Raw genomic sequence first — 18,259 nt, 5'->3', positions numbered from 1 at the left:
AAGAAAGAGTTTTATTTTCTTTTTCAGGAAAACTATAGGTGATTTAAGAAGAAATTACACTCTTTTTACCAAAATGCTTTTCTTAGAAAGTGGAAATTTGGTTTTCATAGGATTTGGGAGTTGTTTTTTTAAAATCTGTATTACCTCAGTAGTTATCCTCCGAAGGCTATGGCAATACTTTTTAATATTGCCTGTGATAGTTTTTGTTCCTTTAATGTGTAGATTCTGTAATCTGGTGACCTAGAGGTCCACTCAGTGAACTGAATAATAAAAAGATTTGTTTGTGTAGAGGTTCTTCATCAGTATATCTCAAATGTTTTAAAGGGAAACAAGTATCATTTGTCAGGAATGAAATTTAGGACTAACAGGGCAAAATAAATCATCCGAATTTACCCATTAGATCAATTGAAGATTAGGGAATAAAAACCAGTTTTCCTATGTAACCCTCTTGTTTGTTTTCCAATAAGAAATAGCTCTTTCTGCAGCCTGTTTTTTATTTTTCCTGAAATTGTAAAGAATAACTGGCAATTCCTGAAAATAGCAACAGTTAACATATGTTTGTCTATGTAGCACTATATATAGTGCTTTTCATGTTCATGGCTTTTTGCAAACGTTAATTATTCTAATTATCTGCAAGGTTAATATAATTATCTGCAAGGTTATATTTTATTATACATTATAAGTATCATTAATATTCTTAATTATCTACAATGTTAATATAATTTTTAAATTCAAACAGACAAAGCTGTCCTTTCCCCAGTGACAACATCAATCTATGGTTTAAAAGAATGGGGAAAAAGTGGAGGAGGGGATTTGCTTTATTGCAAAACATGAGGGGTTTTTTTGTTTTCTAGAAAGCAAAGGAAAATTAATCGAAGGGTGTCAGTGCCTTTGTAAAAAAGCTTTAAGACTGATTATTCTTGGAGGCCAGCACAGATCAAAGGAAGTCATTCTAAAGTGGGACTAAACTTTTATTTTGATTCTGAATATAAATGCCATCTATGCATAAACTGGGTTTATTTCAGCTGAAATGAAGTATTTCCATTGACTTTTTTTTTTTTTTTAATCTTGTTGATCCATCACTGGATTATATTTGCTTTTCCTGTGGGCAGTGTTGTCCCACTGACAATCATAGTTAATTACTGTTTGTTGTATATACTCAGGTCTTTTCTTCTCTATTGTTTTGATACAAAACTGACTGTGCACTTGGAAGTGGTATTTCCATACATTAATCCTCATGGTCATCCAGTTGTTTGTGAGACTGACCCTCCTGTGTGTTGATTAACCTTCCCAGCTTTGTGACATCAACAAATTTCACTTACTCACATTTTTGTGGGAGTGAAAATAGTACATAAATAGCTAAATCATTGAAGAAAACTCATAATAACCTTGCTCACATTGCTTAGTTCCCTTTTCAATATAACATAGCTAAAGTAGTCTTTGACTACTTTAAAATTTATGTGCTCATCACTGAATTACCCTCTTTGGAAACTAAATCAATTTGTAGTAAATATGCAATAAATGTTAGATCAAACAGATTAGGTGTTAACAGTTCACCAGATCCGGATGCCATTCGACAAAGAATACTGAAGGAATTCAAGTGTGAAATACAAAATTACTCACCAAGTTGAGTAACATGTAATTTGAAATGTCCACTGTGCCAGAGGACTGGCAGATTTACAGTGTAACTCCCATCTACAAAAAACGCTTTAGTGGGTGTCCTGGAAACTAGAGACCAGTGAGTCTGACTTTTATCCCTGATGCAGTGGTAGAGTCTATAACAAAGAATAAGACCACTGAGAGCAAGGCAAAATGGAGTCTCTTGGGAGCGAGTCAGCATGGCTTCTGCAAAGGGAAGTGCTGCTGGGATTTTGCCTATGTCCAGAAGTGCATGAATGAGGGGAGGGAATCCAGCAGACATGATGTTTTTGGATTTTCAGAAAGACTTAATGGCTCCATACTGAACATCTTTACAGAAACCAAGTTGCCATGAAATTGGAAGAGGAAGGGTTCTTTCCTGGGCTGAAAGCTGGTTAACGGACAGGAAGCAAAGAGTTAAGGGGTTAATAGTCACTTTTCAGATTGGAGAAGAATCAGCACATGGATCCCCCAGCGATTTGTGTTGGGAGAGGTTTTAGTCAGTACCTTCTTCACTGACCTGAAGAAGGCATTAAACAGTGAAATCCCCAGTCTTGTGGATGATGCTTAGCTTTTTTGAGTGGTCAGATGCTGTGCTGATGGCGGGAAACTGCAGAAGGAGATACACAAAACTGAGCGAGTGGACTAAAAGGCAGCAGATGGCTTCAGTGTAGAAAGATGTAAAGTAGCGCACTGGGGAAAAATAATCTAAATCAGGCCAACGTGTTGCTGAACTTGGAACTGCCAGCTACAACTCAGGAAGGAGATCTTGATATTGATGTTGAGGTCTCTGAAATCATTAGCTCAATGTACAGCAGCAGCCAAAAAAGCCAACAAAATGTTAGGAATTTGCAGAGAAGGATATAGTTAGACTCCAAGGGAAGGACGGCGAAAGTGATCAGGCAGTTGGAGCAGCTGCCGCATGGGGAAAGGCTAAAAAGGCTTCAGAGCTTCTGTTTGGCAAGAAGGCTGAGGAGAAGACACTACTGTGTCTTCTTACTTACAACGTCATGAAGTGGAATTGTTATTCACCAAATCTTGTGATGCTGAAACTACAGTGTACTCAGTGGAACTTTTGGGATATGAATGTAAAACGGGTAAAGAAAGCATTCCTTACACAGCAAGTAATGAACTTCTGAAACACCCTCTCTCCATAACAACAGACCGTGGATGCAGACAGTATTAGAGCAAGTTTGTGAAAGTATTCCACACAGAGTCCACAGAGAACAGGTCCATGGCAGGATACTAAAAGATCTAGGCAGGGATGTTCCCTCTAACATCCCTCATCCAGCAGCTGTGGATCCTGTGGGAGTAGGATGGGAATGAACTGCCAAAAGTGGCCGTGCCTGTGTGCATTCCCTAGATACTACTTCCTATTGCTACTGCTGGAGACAGAATAAGGGGTAAATGGACCAGTGGGCTGAACCATTGGGGCATTTCTTATGTTCTGCCATAAGTGAACTGTTAAGTTGGGGTAGAAACCTTCCCACTGAACTTCTGACTTTTGATTCCTGCTCATGATTATGGCAAGCAAACCATCTTGTTCTTCAAAATGAAGCACAGTGAGCCCCTGGAGTTTTACCTCCATCTTGAATATTGCCAGAGCTCTGTCCTGTCTTGTCCATGTCTTTTGCCTTCCTGTTCTATATACTCCCGTTTCTCAAAACAGAGCCGTAGTCCATATCTTTGGTCCTTATCTCGATTATTTTAAATTTCAATCCCATCCTCCTCAAATAGTTTTTTTTTTTTTCCAGTGACTAGTGAAAATTATCCATCTACTACTTCTTCCAGTAGCCTCTAAGCCTTGTTGCTGTTAGTCATCTTCCTTCAGGAGTTTCTGTCATAAATGAAGTTACAGAGGTAACTATGCAGTTGTGGCTTCTTCAGTAAAGCAGTGCTCTTCACTTAAAGCTTCAGATTTGTGTTTAAGATGAATTTGATACAGCCAGATTTCAGTGATCGTCTTCGTGCATGTTAACTTGACACATGCTGTGAGCAGTCCAGCTGTAGGACTGTGTGTATTGTAGAAAGTTAAGCATACATGTAAACCTTTGCAGATCATGTTTCTATGTTCCAGTTCATCAGATACATAAGTGCTTAACTTAAGGTGTGACTTGTTCTTTTGACTTAATTTTTGTAAACTTAAGGAGGAGTTTGCTCTGTAGGACGAATCTCGTAAGAAAATAGTACAGGACAGAATAAAAGGGAGAAGAGAATGGCAGACACTTTAAAGAGCAAACATCAGGGCTTTATTTCTTTGCAGTTCTTCACATTTTAAAAAAATGAGTACAGCAATGCTGCAAACATCCACTATAATTTCTTTGAAGAATTTACATTTCATTATTTAGCTTTCGTGTCTCATCATCAATTTCTTTAAAGATAAAATATTATTTTTTGTGCTTTAAGTATTATACATATTTATTGTTAATAAATTTCACTAACAAAGCATGTGTAGTGGGACTTTTGATAAGTAACAATGCAGTGCCATTGTTGCATTGTATTATTTTTTCCTTCATACTTTATAGTTCCCTTATAGTTCAGCATTTTAATACAGAATTTTAAAAAAGCATAAACAGTAGTTTAAAAAGATTCATGAGTGAAATACTCTGTGTAATGCATCTACCTTTTTGTGGTTGCACTAGATTGATACTGTAGAAACAAGTAGGATACCAAATCAGTTAATAACAGCCTAATAGTTAACATACTGGCACCAGCAGGGAATTATTTAAATATGACTTTTTTTTAAAAATCCTTGAAAATTGTTGGTTTGGTTAATGTAATTTGCAGTAATAATATAATGAAGAAATTATGAGAGAAATACAATTTTAATATGTCTGAATATGTTTTGAAAAAATGTCTTGTCGTCTATAAAGAAAAGCTTATGTTCTTGAAAAAAAAAATGGAAAAGATTAAGAATACTCCAGAATATGTTGGGATTGTTTTTAACAGTAAAATAAGGGGAAAGTGTTCTTAGATTTTAGGACCATAACAGAGCACAAGATTATCGAAGCTTCTTTGTATCTCTGACCACAGAATGTCTCCCGGTTTAGCCTGTGTTGTTTCTCTGCTCTTGGAAATCTTGATCAAAGTATACTCAAGCTGACTCCCTTGGAATAGAAGGTTGAGGCACAGTCTTATGTTCAATTTAAACAGCTTATAAGCCTTTTATTAAGATTTTTATTGGTGCCTGGGAGGTTGTGCGATCCCCTGCAGAGAAGTGAATATCACAGTTCATGTTAACATTCATAGGAAGTGGCCAGCATAGTGGGATCTCGGGGACCTTTCCTTCACCCCCCCACCCCAGCCCCCTCCCCTCCTGCTTCTCACACAGGCTTTCCACTTGCGCCTCCTCCAGAAGTGTCAGGGGAGATGTGCTGAGACACACATTTCGTAAGGGTTGACTTTCAGCCTTGACAGATGGGCAGTAAATTGTAAACTCCTGCTTGCATTCAGTTTTGCAGGGATTGTAGTTCCAATGAAGGCAATTAAAACTGTCAACACCTAACAGTGCTCAAAGATAATGAATGTAATATAAACCTGAGAAGCCCACGAACAGCACTGACTTCCCACATAGCAGATGAAATCCACTGGGTGTCTGCATTTCAAGAACACCTCTTAATCCTTTTCAGGCATTCATAATAATACAGTGCATATTTGAAAAAATCTGCTTGTTCAGAGAAGCATATTAACAAAAAAGCAGTTATAAGCATCTAAATATCTCAGGTTCCATGTGTTCCAAAGCTACTCCAAAATGCTGACAGCTGATTATTAATTACAGTGTCATGCATAAATATGCCATGATAAAGCAGCATATAATTTTATATAATTTATATACACATTCTCCAGTGCATGCTCAGTGTTCCCTTGGTGGCTTTCAGTAATAAACTGATACATTTGGGGGTTTCTATTCCTTACTAGCTTGGCTGATTTTAGTTTATTGTAATGTGGAGATGAATTTCTTTATCGATTAGTAAAATCTGTGATATTGTTAAATTTCTAAAATCAAGCGTCCATGTATTAATATCATTTTCCTTTTTGGTGAGGAATGTGGGAGGAATTAGGCCTTTGTAAGACTTTGCAGAAGCACCAAAGATTTCAGTGCAGGAAACTTACTGGCAAAAGAAACCTGTTTTTCAAATCCTTCACTGAAATGAAACAGAGTACAATGCATTGTAGTATAAAGTAATCTCCAAGAAAAGTAATTAAATGGAGAAATGATCATGAAGGGTATGTGGAAAAAATTGCTCAGAATCATGCATATAAAATGTGTCTTTAAATAGAATTATGTATTATTTGAAGGTGCGTTTGCAGCTTCCACTAGCCATGATGTATTCTGTGTGATTTCCCTTTTATTTGAATATTGCAATTTAAGCTTTTTTAATTATATGACCCTATATGATTGGAACGATTTACAGTGGTAATGAGTGATTTGTAGAAATCGCACAGATGCTCTAGAACTAGAAATGTTCAATAATTACTATTGCAGACATGCATCCACACCTGCACACGATATTTGCTGATCTGAAAGGTGATACAATTTCTGCTAAGAACCAATTTTACTGTAACAGATGGGTTATCAATGTTATCCTTTACTTGTAAATATTTCCATTAATTGCAGAGAGGTGTGTTTTTTGTTGACCATCCTCAAGCTTTAGATTATTTAGTATTTTATTAGTTAAAACACAAGAGCCAAATTTGACAATGGGATGCGAATTTAAATTCATTAGTAGCACATATGAACCCACTTGCTGAGCTTGCGCTGCTCTTGGTAGCTTGCTTTGTTGTGGGAACACATGAAATGCAACAAATGAAGCTGGCCAGAATTTACACCTAGCAATGAATGCAGTAACCGATTTTATGTACTTCCTTGGAGGTGGAATTCTGTAAAGGATTCCAATTTCAACTTTTTGACATTGCATGTAAATTTAATTTGGATGATCTTGCTAAAAAATACCCAACCCAACCCAACCCACAGATAGTGGACAGAAAGGCAGTGTGGTTACTGTGCCCCAGCAGCGACCTGACTGATAGGTTCTCACAATTTCTCTGTGTAAACTCATCGCTCGTATTTCTATTTTTCTCTTTAATATTTCTTCTAGAGAAAGAAAAGACACCTGCTTTTATACAGACTACGGGTATTTATTTCCATCGTACAAGGTTATGTCATTTGGATATTTTGATTTATACAGCAGAGCTCTAGCTTAATTTTTAATTAATACCAAAGCCTGTGCTTAGGTAACAGTAAGTGTTGAACAATTCCAAGAAATGCTGTACAATGCACTGCTTTTAATTGTGGTGAAAGGTAAAACTCCGCAAAATCCCATGTGCATTTCAGCTACTACTTGTGTGTAGAATGGATTTTTTACATTTTATATTATCTAGTTCCTTGTAATATAGAAAGAACAGTTGGCTAGAGGGAAGGGTGCATTTGCTTTTGGAATTTCATAAGTGACTCTTACTGTGAAATACACTGCTCGGTGGGAAAGAATATAAGCTAGTGAAGGACACGGATAAACTTGCTGTGCACTAATAAAACTGATAAACTGAGCAATTAATTGACTTTGTAGAATAAGGGTCTATAAACACTAATGACGTAAGCTTAGTTTTATGCAAGTGACTGTTCCACTCAAATAAAAAGTATTTCTCACTTACGTGTCTAAAGTTAAGGAAATATTCAAATGTTTGAAGTGTTAATCCCATGGATGTTGTTTTTTGAAATGGGAGGTGGTATAAAACTGTGATTATTCCTTTTTGCATATCCCACATGAAAGGCAATGCTTTTCAGAAGAGCAAGAGAATAAGGGTTTGGGTTTTTTTTTATATTTCTCTCATGGGGCTCTCTTAGGTTACGTGTGGTTTACTTTTCTTTTCTCTCTCTTTTGATCGAAGCCTCAGGCATCTTCATTTTCAATGTGCACTGTGATACCTGACCGGACAATATTTACACCCAATCTTTTCCGCCTTGGACTTGGGCCAATAGCAGTATGCCATTGTCAATGATCAGCTAAAGTTATGGAATAGAGCAATATTTACAAGAGTGTTTGATTGTATGTATATATTTAATTCTAATTACTGTTTCTGCAGTTCTTGAGACAAAACACTAAAGGACTGTAGTGCATAGTGCACATGAGTAAGTCCTACAGAACTGGGCCAGTACTAATTTTTCCCACTGGAAAGTGCTGTTGATAGTCACATAAGAAACAACACAAACCAGCTGAGAAATAAAGGAAAAGTAGGACTTTACCATTTCCATTAGTTTCTCAAGTAATCTGCACTGAATTTCTCAGGGGAATAGATGTTAAAAGGAAAAAAATAAAACTATTTCAGTAATGTACAACTTCAGGAAAACTTTCAAAATTTTATAAATATTCATATTAATTTGAGTTTGGAAACAAATGGGTTAAACCCTGCATTTAGATCTGGCTTCTACTTTGCAGCTAGTTCTGCCAAAAAGTCATTCCACTGGAACATTAGGAAGGAAATACACTTTTAAACATAATTTAAGACCGGAAAAATCCTTTACGGATGTATTTTGTATCATGGCTTTTATAAAAAATGACAACATTTATTATTTCAAAAATGAAATATTCTTTAAAATATGTACAGGATAAAATAGTACATCATTGGGCGAAATGTGAGGGATGTCACTGTTTTCTCTATTTGCTTTAATGGTCATAAGCATTTAACATTTTTAGTAACTAGTTCATATGCTAATGGCTTAATTCAGTAAAATCCTCTAAGAATACAGAAATCCGCCTGGTCCGTGAAAAGTTATTCTGGGGTTTGCTTGGCAATGCAAGTGCTTACCTAAGTGTGTGTGGAGTCTTCAGTTTTATTTCAATTTTGTCCTAAAAGTATCTCCCTGTTGGTTCCTTTTGAGGAGGAGGGGAGATGTAACTCAAATACTTTGTTTATGCTTTTCAGACAGCATAAATACTTTCTGTTTTTTTAGTTGTTTCAGTAGAAAAACATTTGATGCCATTATTTGAGCTGAATAATATCTTATCCCTCAAGTACTTCCAAATTCTGTGTATAAGTTGCCATTCAGTAAGAGTAAGAATCTTGAAACTTGGTCCTTTCAGGGTAACCAACACCAGTAGCAAACCCAGTTTTCCAACGTATTTTGCATAACTGTTGAGTTTTATTGAGCCTTATGTAGTTTCATAGCCTAACATTTTTATTCTTGCAAGATCAACAAATCAGCCCTGTGGTAGCAGTAATTCTCCCTCCCTGTTCCTTGAAACAATCTGTATGGTTTAGGCAGACTTCTGTGTATTCAAATAACGGGGAGACAACTGTAAATAGAAATTTGGACATTTGTTTTCCAAATTTTGGACAACGAGTACATGATCTGAAAGAAAAATTCCTTGATTGGTGGTGGTTATTATTTTCTTGTGGATATCCATCGGATTGCCATTGAAAGCAAATCACGCTTGTGAATAAGTCTGTGAGCAAAGCAGACTTACGTCAACTAGAATCACCTGCAGATACATGCCAGCTCCAGCCAACAACGACATGAGAGGCCTTGTGTTCGCTAAAAGAAATGTATAATTTGCCAACTGTTAAAATTAACATTTTAAATGTTGACTGGACAAGGGGAACCACAGGCTTTTCTCTGGATTTTGACGTGACAGACTTAACTGTATGTTGAATGATCCATGAGAGTTTCAAAACCTGTTGGCTAGAGTAGACATGATCTGAACAAAGTTAGTTCTTCAGCAAAACTTCTGGTCATAGTAACTCTGACTAGGTGCTGTTAAAGCTCTCTGTGGGTATGGATTTGCCCTTATGTTTTTTCCTAACTTTTTCTTTCCTTCTCCTGAACCTGCCTTCTCAAGACCAAGGTGGCAATTGTTTTGGTTTGGGCTTTACTCAGCCACAGACATCAACATTTTTTTACATTATTATGTATCTTATGTATGTTATAATGCATGAATTTTTATGAAGTGGATGAATTATGGATATTTTGGGAGCCATAACTAATTCTGAGCTGTAGTTTAAATTTAGCTTAGTTAGCTTTAGCATCATTTTTGCATAGAGACCCCGTTGTTTTTCTTTTATTTCAGAGGTAAGATCGGGAGAAAATCATAGTCTTTGAAAATCACATGCTGAAATAAAAGCAAAGACTACAGGTAGACTCCTGGGTGTTAAAATAAATAGAAATTATAAATATTCTATGCATCATTTTCAGATCTTCCCATAATCTTCATTTTTATACCCATTTCAAAGACATCTTTCCCTAACACCCTTTGACTTACATTTAACGTACTGTACCTCAGAAGTCCTTGCAGAGTCGCATATAGATGATTGGGGCCTAAGTCCATTGTGAAACTAAAGTACTGAAAATGTCAATTTTTAATCAGCTGATTGCATGTGGAAGGAGGGGAGCCTATGGAAAATATGAAGGGAGAAAAAGGCAATTCTCAGTCTTACAGCTTGAAAAAGTCTCCCAAAAATTCTACTGAGCCTGTCATAAGTAAATTCATTTTTAAACTGAAGGAAAACCTAACTTTTTAACTGGAATGGCAATTTTCCAAAATATAAGGAGTTAATAAAGCTGTCACTTGAGGTATAACTATGGTCAGTCTCATAATTACACTTAAATAACTCCTCTCAGTTTTATTATGACATGTTCCATTCATCCTTAATCCATGTAAGTAGGAAGAATAAGAAATAATAACAGAGTATCTTGCTTCACCAGCACTCAATAGTCATTTGCTCATTTTATTTTATTTAAGACAGTGCAGGTTTACATAGGTTGACATGCCCTGTATAGTTATATTTTTATTTCAAAAGTCACTGTGAGATAGTATGTTACCAGGCCTTCATTTCCATAGCTCCATACTGCATTTTAGCCAACTGTGTATGTCTGTGGATAAGAGGCATGCAAAGGACAGATGCTGCTCTTATGCACGCTGTACTTCCCTCCCAGGGTAGGAGCAGAAGCCTCAGTAGATGGAAATTGACCACAATCTGAGTATTTTCATTAACTTGAAGGGTCTGGGCTATGGAAAAAATAGCAGGAAAACGAAGTGTGACAGGCATCAGTACATTCAGTCATCCTTCAGAATGGAAGGGGTAGAGACTGAGGAGAGAGAGATTGAAGAATCACCTCTAAAAGCCCCCTCTGAAGTACGAAAGCCAATAAGCAAAGTAACAAAGACTAAAGGATTCTCCATAGGGACAGTGGTGAGTAAGGGGAGGAAATAGCTATACGTTCAGTCAATTTAAATATGTGCTGAAGAGTATATGAATTTATTTTGCTGCTTAGCCTAATTAACATTAATTGGACTAGAAGATAAATGTAACTTAGAAATAAATCCTTTCTCATTCAACTGTTTGTATCATATGCCAAAACCTTTCCCATCCCCTTCCAGTGTGCAAAATAGGTAGGGAGAAAATCTTCTACATCTAGAAATAAGTTGAAGCACTCCATGACAGATCATAAGAGTGTATGTTACTTACCCTGAGACCAAAATGAAATCAAATGTGTCTGAAGTTTACGCAGTGGATTTTGCACGAGTTTTTTTGAAGTTGATAATATTCCTGAAACACATGAATTATAATGTGATTGATTTTGTTAAGTGATTGACTCTGTTGAGTTTGCATCTTTTCATCCTTCTGCTTCCATCCTGAAAATCCTTACAGTAGGATGGATGCCGTTACATTAAATAACCTGTAGTAATCTTGCTTGTAGCATATTAGCCATACGTAGTACATACTCTAGCAGCTGGATGAAACTCAAGTTTGTCTGTTAAATCATTCTTTAATGTGCCTAAACCAAGTAACAGCTTCTATAAATACCAAATTTTAATCAGGTGGTAGTATTAGTTGATGAGAATTGTACTGTTTTATAAATTTTAAGCATAAAATGAAAGCAACTTTTAAAATTTTTAGAGCTATTTGTGGAAGAATAAATTGTTTTTGTAAGGATTATTCATAGAGATTTACAAATCATTACCTGCTAGATGTAAAAAAGTATTTCAAAGAAAAATAATGTTTTGAAGAATGCACTGATTTCCATAATTTTATGTCAGTGCGATAATTTAAGGTCTGACCTCATGTATGTTAAAAGCACTCAAATATGCTACTATATGTCTAATGTTTATGCTATTCACTGTAAGAAGGTTATTATAAAGGAGAAGCCTTGAATAAATTATAAATGTGATTGTCAATCATTCTGCAGGTTTCCTAGGGGCAGCATGCATTTGTGTAATTAAGGGTGCTCATTTAACCAACACAAACATGAACAAATATGTCAGTGTCTTGATACCACGTTTGTGAATTCATGTTTCTTTCTTCCCTGAGTTGGACTACATACGTGAAGCTATTGCATCAAAATCAAATTGCAAATAATCATTGCTCACAATAATTGCAGTTGAACTGGGTTTCTGAATAACTTGCAGAAGTAATGGAAAAAACCCAAACACCTTATGTTACACCCAGCCCCAAGAAGAAGTGTTTAGGTGCAATGCTGTCCACAAATACTAGGTAAAAGGTGCTGCTTATTAAAGAAGGGTTTCAGATGGTGATCAGGAACTGGATCCTGGTTTTGTTGAGGAGAAAGTGTTACCTCTGTTCTGCCGTTAGAAGACGGCAAGAGAAGCTGAAGTATTGTATGATGACTGTTCTTGAAAGTCTTCCCCCCTTCCTTGCATCTCTACACCAGCATTTGGAATGACATAAAACAGTGTTTGACTATCTTGATGTACTGCAGTCAGCTTTTGTTTAACCAAGGACAGATTGTCCAGTTTTGAGATGGATTTAATCACAGGAGCAGATACACTCCACCTAGGTGTAGGCAGGGGCGAGCTGTCTGGCAGAAGAGCCTCCGGCTGCACGCAGCGAATGCTCTGCCCAGGTGCCTGGAGTTAGTTCTAGCCTTGCTCATTCTTAACTTTTCTGTTACACCTTCATATCTTGTATAAACTCATTTACATAAATAGCATGTACTGCTGATTTTTTTTCCCCTGCTATTCATGCTGTGAATAATCCAGTAGCCTTAAAGTATGGGGTATGACTATAATTTGCAATTAGAATTTGCCCCTTCCCCCTCCCCCAAAAAAAAGTAGGCACAAAAAGGAATATTCCACCAGCTTTTACTTTCCCTAAGGGCTTTATCTTTTCACTGAAAGAGAGGAATCTTTCATTTCTTGGAGGTTCCAGCCATCCTAGCATTTAATGATAATCGTGAAAGACACCAGTTCTTCCAAACAAGTTTTGTAATACAATTGGTATAATTAGATCTTTTGACTGGCTCCTAGAGTATGTTAAGGACAGTGAAATTGGATTGGCTTGTGCTATTGTAGATCATCCTTGTATCTCATCAATCAATTTCTGCGTCCTGGATACCCAACCCTTGCCTTTTTCGTTATTTTAACCTGCCTTTTTATCTCCTTTACTTTATTTTTTTTAATGTATTGTTAATTGTTGCTTTTTTCCTCTGCTCATTCAGGAGTCTCTTCTGTCTGTGCTGTCTCTTAAGGTTTTATTTAGGATAATAAGTTTTAATAACACAGAGTTTACCAAGCCATGTCTGCTTTAATGGATATAACATATAACTCTTTTGCTAACTATTTCCACAGAATGGTTATCATGCTTATTTGCAAATATATTCAGAAATACTCTAGTGGGTGTTTATAACACTATATTGCCCAGAATAAACTCAGCATAATTCTTTGTTTTCTGTCAGTTTAAAAATAAGAGCAAATTTAATACAAAATTGGAAACAAAATTGTGTGGTTGAATTTAAAACCACCCCCCAAAATAGGGTGCTGTTGAACATGACAGTTGCAGTTGCTTACAGTGTAGTTCTGAATGTTATTAACAGCAGTGGCTGAATATTCTCCAATTATAAAAAAAACCTCTGCTTTAGTCCTCCCTCTCAAATGTACAGACAGAAATATCTCAAGCACAGAAAATCTAGCTGAACAATTGCTTTGACTCTTTAGGAACTCTGTATTTTACTTTTGCTTTTTGAACTATATACTGTATGAAAAATTCAAGGCCACAACCTTGATATAAAGGGCCACTTTATATAAAAGGAAGGCATCTGGAATGTCATGTCAAGCTGCACTACGAAGTGAATATAATGTTCATAGATGCATATTTAAAACTGTATCTTTAAAGCACAAGTTAAATTAAAATTCTATTTTAGAGTGTACAAGTAGCCTATAACAGAGAGACCCTCGAGATATGTACAGCAATACTAAGTACATTATTACAAAAATGAAATCCATCAAACTAACAGATCTGTTAAATGGATGGTATTTTAGGAGATAATCTCTGTATTTGACAGCCCTTTACTGTGTAAAGCATTCTGAAATACAGCTATTTACACAACATTCTCTGTGGTCTTTTGTTTCTCCAAGTATTTCAAGGTACATCTTTAAAATGTTCTTCCAGCCTACCCTTGTCAGGTGGTATGGGTTGGCATTCGCCTTTGTTAAAGATATGAGAATCTTGCCAGGTTAGTTTAAGGTTTTGTTGACAATAATTATTAGGGACACTTGCAATTCAATTAGTATTTCCTTTCATGTTGTATAATGATCATTTACACATTGTGTTGCTTAATAGGTAATGTTGCATTTTCTTTAAAAAGAAAAAACTGCTAGTTTTAGAGAAGATGATAATGTTGATTTAGAGGGTGAAGAGTTTGTGCTAAATGGTTTCGTATGGTAATCTTATGACTTGATTGAGATCAGCAGTTGCTTGGGAATAAACCAGCTGCTTAAGTCCTGTATCAGTTTAATAAGTTTAGATATATTAAGAGAGAAATACAGCTCAACATATTTTACATTTTAAAAATTTTCTTTCAACAGAATTCGAAAAATAACAAAAACATTTCTCCCTCCTTTTCTTGAACTTCATTGTTGAAAATTAATAGGCTGTGTAGTAGCAAATACTGCTTTGGAAGAGAGAGCAATCAGCTGAAACTGAGTTTCACTGGGAATTTGGGAATAAAAAGTGCATGTATGTACACTTACGATAGTGCATAGTCATAAGCTTATGAGTAATTTCCTTATGCTGACTGTAACTCGCCCCTCTTGAGTCTGTTTGGAAATGACTTGTTTTCAAAATCAGAAGAGGGGTTATAACATCGGTTATGCAGAAGAACAAAAGCACATTTGGCTGTTTTAATACAGCCAAGTTGTTCAGTGCGCCATGTCCTTGCTTTTCTTGTTAGAGAGTGTTACTTACGCAGTGCAGTGCTGCTCAGAGTGGAGAAGTATCCGTCTTGCATGTGGTGTAGAGCTACTTTCCATCTTCCAAATGATCCCCGAAGTGGTGTTCAGAGGGCATGAAGGGATTGAAGTGCTGTCTCACTAGTAAAGTAACATGCATTAAAAGAGGTGGTGCAAAAGGCATCGACTTTCCAGATCTGTGTAGACCCATGTCTAAGTAGCTGTCTGGTGCTCAAAGCTGTGCTCTGGGAAACGCATGGCCTCTAGCAGAGTTGTTCTGTTCAGTGCCCAGAAATCTTCACAGACTAAAAGTTTACATTGGTAAAATTAGGTTAAGTTTGGTCAAATGGGAAGTGCTTAGGGAGCTGGAATATTTGGAGTGTGTCCAGTGCTGTGACCTCCCCTACAGAGGCTGTGTTCTCAGGATGCAGGCCAAGCACACTTGGATTTTTAACAGATTGCACTTACTCTGGGTGCCTGAAAAGTTCCCTGAAAGCTGTCCAGGTCAAACTCGGTTGTTTGGCAGGCCCAGGAAAGCAACATTTTAAATTGGAGAACAGTGTAAAAACATGCTTAGCTGCAGGAGACATTGCTTTCCTGTTGTCCACTGTGCTACACTTCATTTGCTGTAGATCAGAAATTAATCTGAGATGCAGTGCAGCAGGTACCTCAGGTTCTCAGATTAGCTATGCCTGAATATTGGTGTCTCTCTTTAAAAGATAGTTTGGACAATGTTTCTGTAGGAATATTCAAAAATATTATTACTCGTAAAACACTTTGCTTTATTGAAAAGCTGGTTCTTCATCTTAGCTCCTTATGTCAGATACACTGTTACCATTTTCCCTTTACCTGCTCAGGTGAAGGAAAGGATTGTCAACAGTAAGGGAGTTTTTAACCCCTAGGTTATAAGTTCAGCTTTGTCCTATGACAGGAGTGGCACCATGTTGGAGGGACTGTGTGAAATGGATATGGGATCTCAGTTACCTTTTTAGTAGCCTTTATCCATATAGCAAAAGAAAAACGAACCAAAACTTATTCCTATTCTTGTGACTAGGTGTGATTCCTCTGGACTAGGATGGACTCAGTTTGAAAACACGCACTGTTTGTCTACATTCTGTCTTCTCCCTGGATAAATAGTTTTGAAAACTGGAAACTCCACATCTTTCCAAGTACTACATCATTATTATAACATATTTTTAGGAAAATAAGGACAAACCTTTTACATTCTAAGTTGTGAAGTTTGTTTGTGACTTTTATATTAATATATGTCATTAAATATGATTTCTCATCAGTACACTACTGAATTTTCACAGAACAGAAGAAATTGTCATACCTTTAAAGTGAATTGCAAGTGTGTAGTAAGCATGCTGATTGGTTTGATCTTATTTTTAGGGATGAAGCAGAGCACAGAAAACTAAAGACCTTTACTGGAAAATCCATGAGTTCTTGTCCTTGTATATACTAGCGGCATAAGGACAAGTGGGAAAAGAAAGGTTATGATGAAAGAAGCAGTATTTGGTTACACTTGATTATGTTTAGTTTGGCAGAGTGTTGCACATGTAGACTCATGATGAGATACACGTTTTTCCACTTTCTGTTGCATAGTGTATAACATGTTTTCTTTGGAACTGATAGAGAAAAGTAAATGTCACAGGACACACTAGGCATGTTGGCATTTGAGCACACCAACATCTCTGTGTAAAACTTGTGGCTATATTACTTAAAACGAGAACAAGTTATTAAATCTCTTACAAATGCTGTGTGCTCCAGTTATGTTTTAAGTGTAGAGAATGCATATAGTTCTTTTTTCTTTTTTTAAACAAGAGTGTTTCTTTATGGATATTTTACAGAATAGAAAATGAAACAGATGTTTCAACAGATGTCACAGAGGGCCTCTGGAGGGAATAGCTGTTCCCTTCACCAACAGCATTAGATAACTACTGAACTGATGGGGGGAAAAGATCTGCAAGACGTGTGGTGTGAGGTCCAGTAAACCACAATTTGAACAGGCTTTGGCATTGCAGCTACTCAGAGTGACAGGTTCTACTTTTAATCCAGTGTCAGGGCACAGAGTCAGAAACATTCATCACAGACAGCATTTTCACTCATTCAGTATCTCTGAAACCGTATGCAAGAATTCCACTTAGCTCTCTGCAAGTTTCTGGGCAAAGTGCTCCTTTTCAAAGAGGAACATCAGAAAGATTCCTCTGCTTGTGCGAAAAAAACGTATTTAGGCAGCTGCAGAGATGTGCTCTACCTAGGAACTGCCAGAAGGAAATCGGGCACCCCTGTCTGGAAACCTGTTTTTCAGATTGGTGAGAAGTGCAAAAGTGAGGGGAGGATAAAGAAGAATTAGAAATTAAGAGGAACTTTATGCAAAGGTAGAGCAGGCTACAGAATTTAGAATTCTGCCACTGGGTTGAGTGGTGCCAGTTTCAGCATTTTGTCGGCTCTTAACAGAGACTAATTTAATTTCACAGCAAGGAAGAATTGCAGTGACCTCCACATCCTGCCTGCCAGTGCCTTGCTCAGGAAATACCTTTCCTAGCCTTTTTTTTAATCAAGGCATTTTTCCCAGTTCTAATAACCATGACATGAAAAAAAAAGTTGGAGTTAAAATCAGAAGACAGGCAATTCAGTTATCTTTATTCCATAATGTGCACAGAAATACTGTTTACACACTATGTAAATATTCCTCGGCTGCAGCAGTCCTGAGTCAGTGTGGTTATATCTATGGTATCTGTGTGATACGGCCCATTCTCTAGGTGCTGTTTTGTAGAAAAATGTCATCTTGCTGATGAATACAAAAATAAAATATTAAGAAGAAAAAAGAAGACCCTATTCCATTTGGGAAGAAAAGCTTTTTGTCAGTGTGGCCTGGTCTTCCAAACACATCTGAATCTTTTGTCTGAATGACACAAAGCTACTGGAGAAGATGAAGTGATAGGTCTAATAAAAGTCAAGAAAACCCTTGGAAATGCAAAACAAGCCTTTGTCTTTCTGATTACCCCAAATAGGCTGTTAAGAGGAGTGGGGTGATGGAGAGGGCAAAGGTGAGGAAAACAATCCTGATTTCAGACAGAGCTGAACCTGCCCAGATCTGCAGAGGCAGGAAACACAGTTTTCCAGTTCATTAAAAGCAGCAAGCTGTCAATCAGATGCCTGTGAGCCAGCTCAGTTGAGAAAGGGCACATGCCTTGGTTGTTTACACAGAAATCATATGATCGCAGCAAGCACACTTCTGCAGCCACTGTTGGCAGCACTTAACACAGTGGCACGTTCTTTGATTTAGGACATGCTTCCCATTTTCCATGTCATCACAAATCAGCTGGGAGGGAGACAGAGCACCCTAGATTTTTAATTACTTCAGAAACAATATTGAAGTTAAATTGGGCATTTTATACATAAAATTATAATTCAAATTAACTGAGATAACA

The 18,259-nt window shown here is 36.8% G+C and overlaps 1 protein-coding gene and 1 long non-coding RNA gene across 5 annotated transcripts in view; one reads left to right on the top strand and one right to left on the bottom strand.

Moving 5' to 3' along the window:
• Window positions 1-18,259, top strand: part of LOC112983271 (SAM and SH3 domain-containing protein 1) — a 565,928-nt gene that overhangs the window by 30,933 nt on the left and 516,736 nt on the right. The window lies entirely within an intron of this gene.
• On the bottom strand, window positions 3,575-15,199 carry LOC112983273 (uncharacterized). 2 transcript variants are annotated; one of them, XR_003259200.2, is made up of 4 exons: window positions 14,839-15,199; window positions 11,104-11,184; window positions 9,897-10,643; window positions 3,575-4,845 (listed from the first exon to the last, which is right to left on the bottom strand). It is a non-coding gene; the product is annotated as an uncharacterized LOC112983273 (long non-coding RNA). The 2 variants fall into 2 exon arrangements; XR_003259199.2 differs by having other exon boundaries at window positions 9,897-10,027; window positions 14,839-15,188.

Source organism: Dromaius novaehollandiae, chromosome 3 (assembly GCF_036370855.1).
Source record: "Dromaius novaehollandiae isolate bDroNov1 chromosome 3, bDroNov1.hap1, whole genome shotgun sequence".
NCBI lineage: Eukaryota > Metazoa > Chordata > Aves > Casuariiformes > Dromaiidae > Dromaius > Dromaius novaehollandiae.
This window is presented reverse-complemented; position numbering and strand designations above follow the sequence as displayed.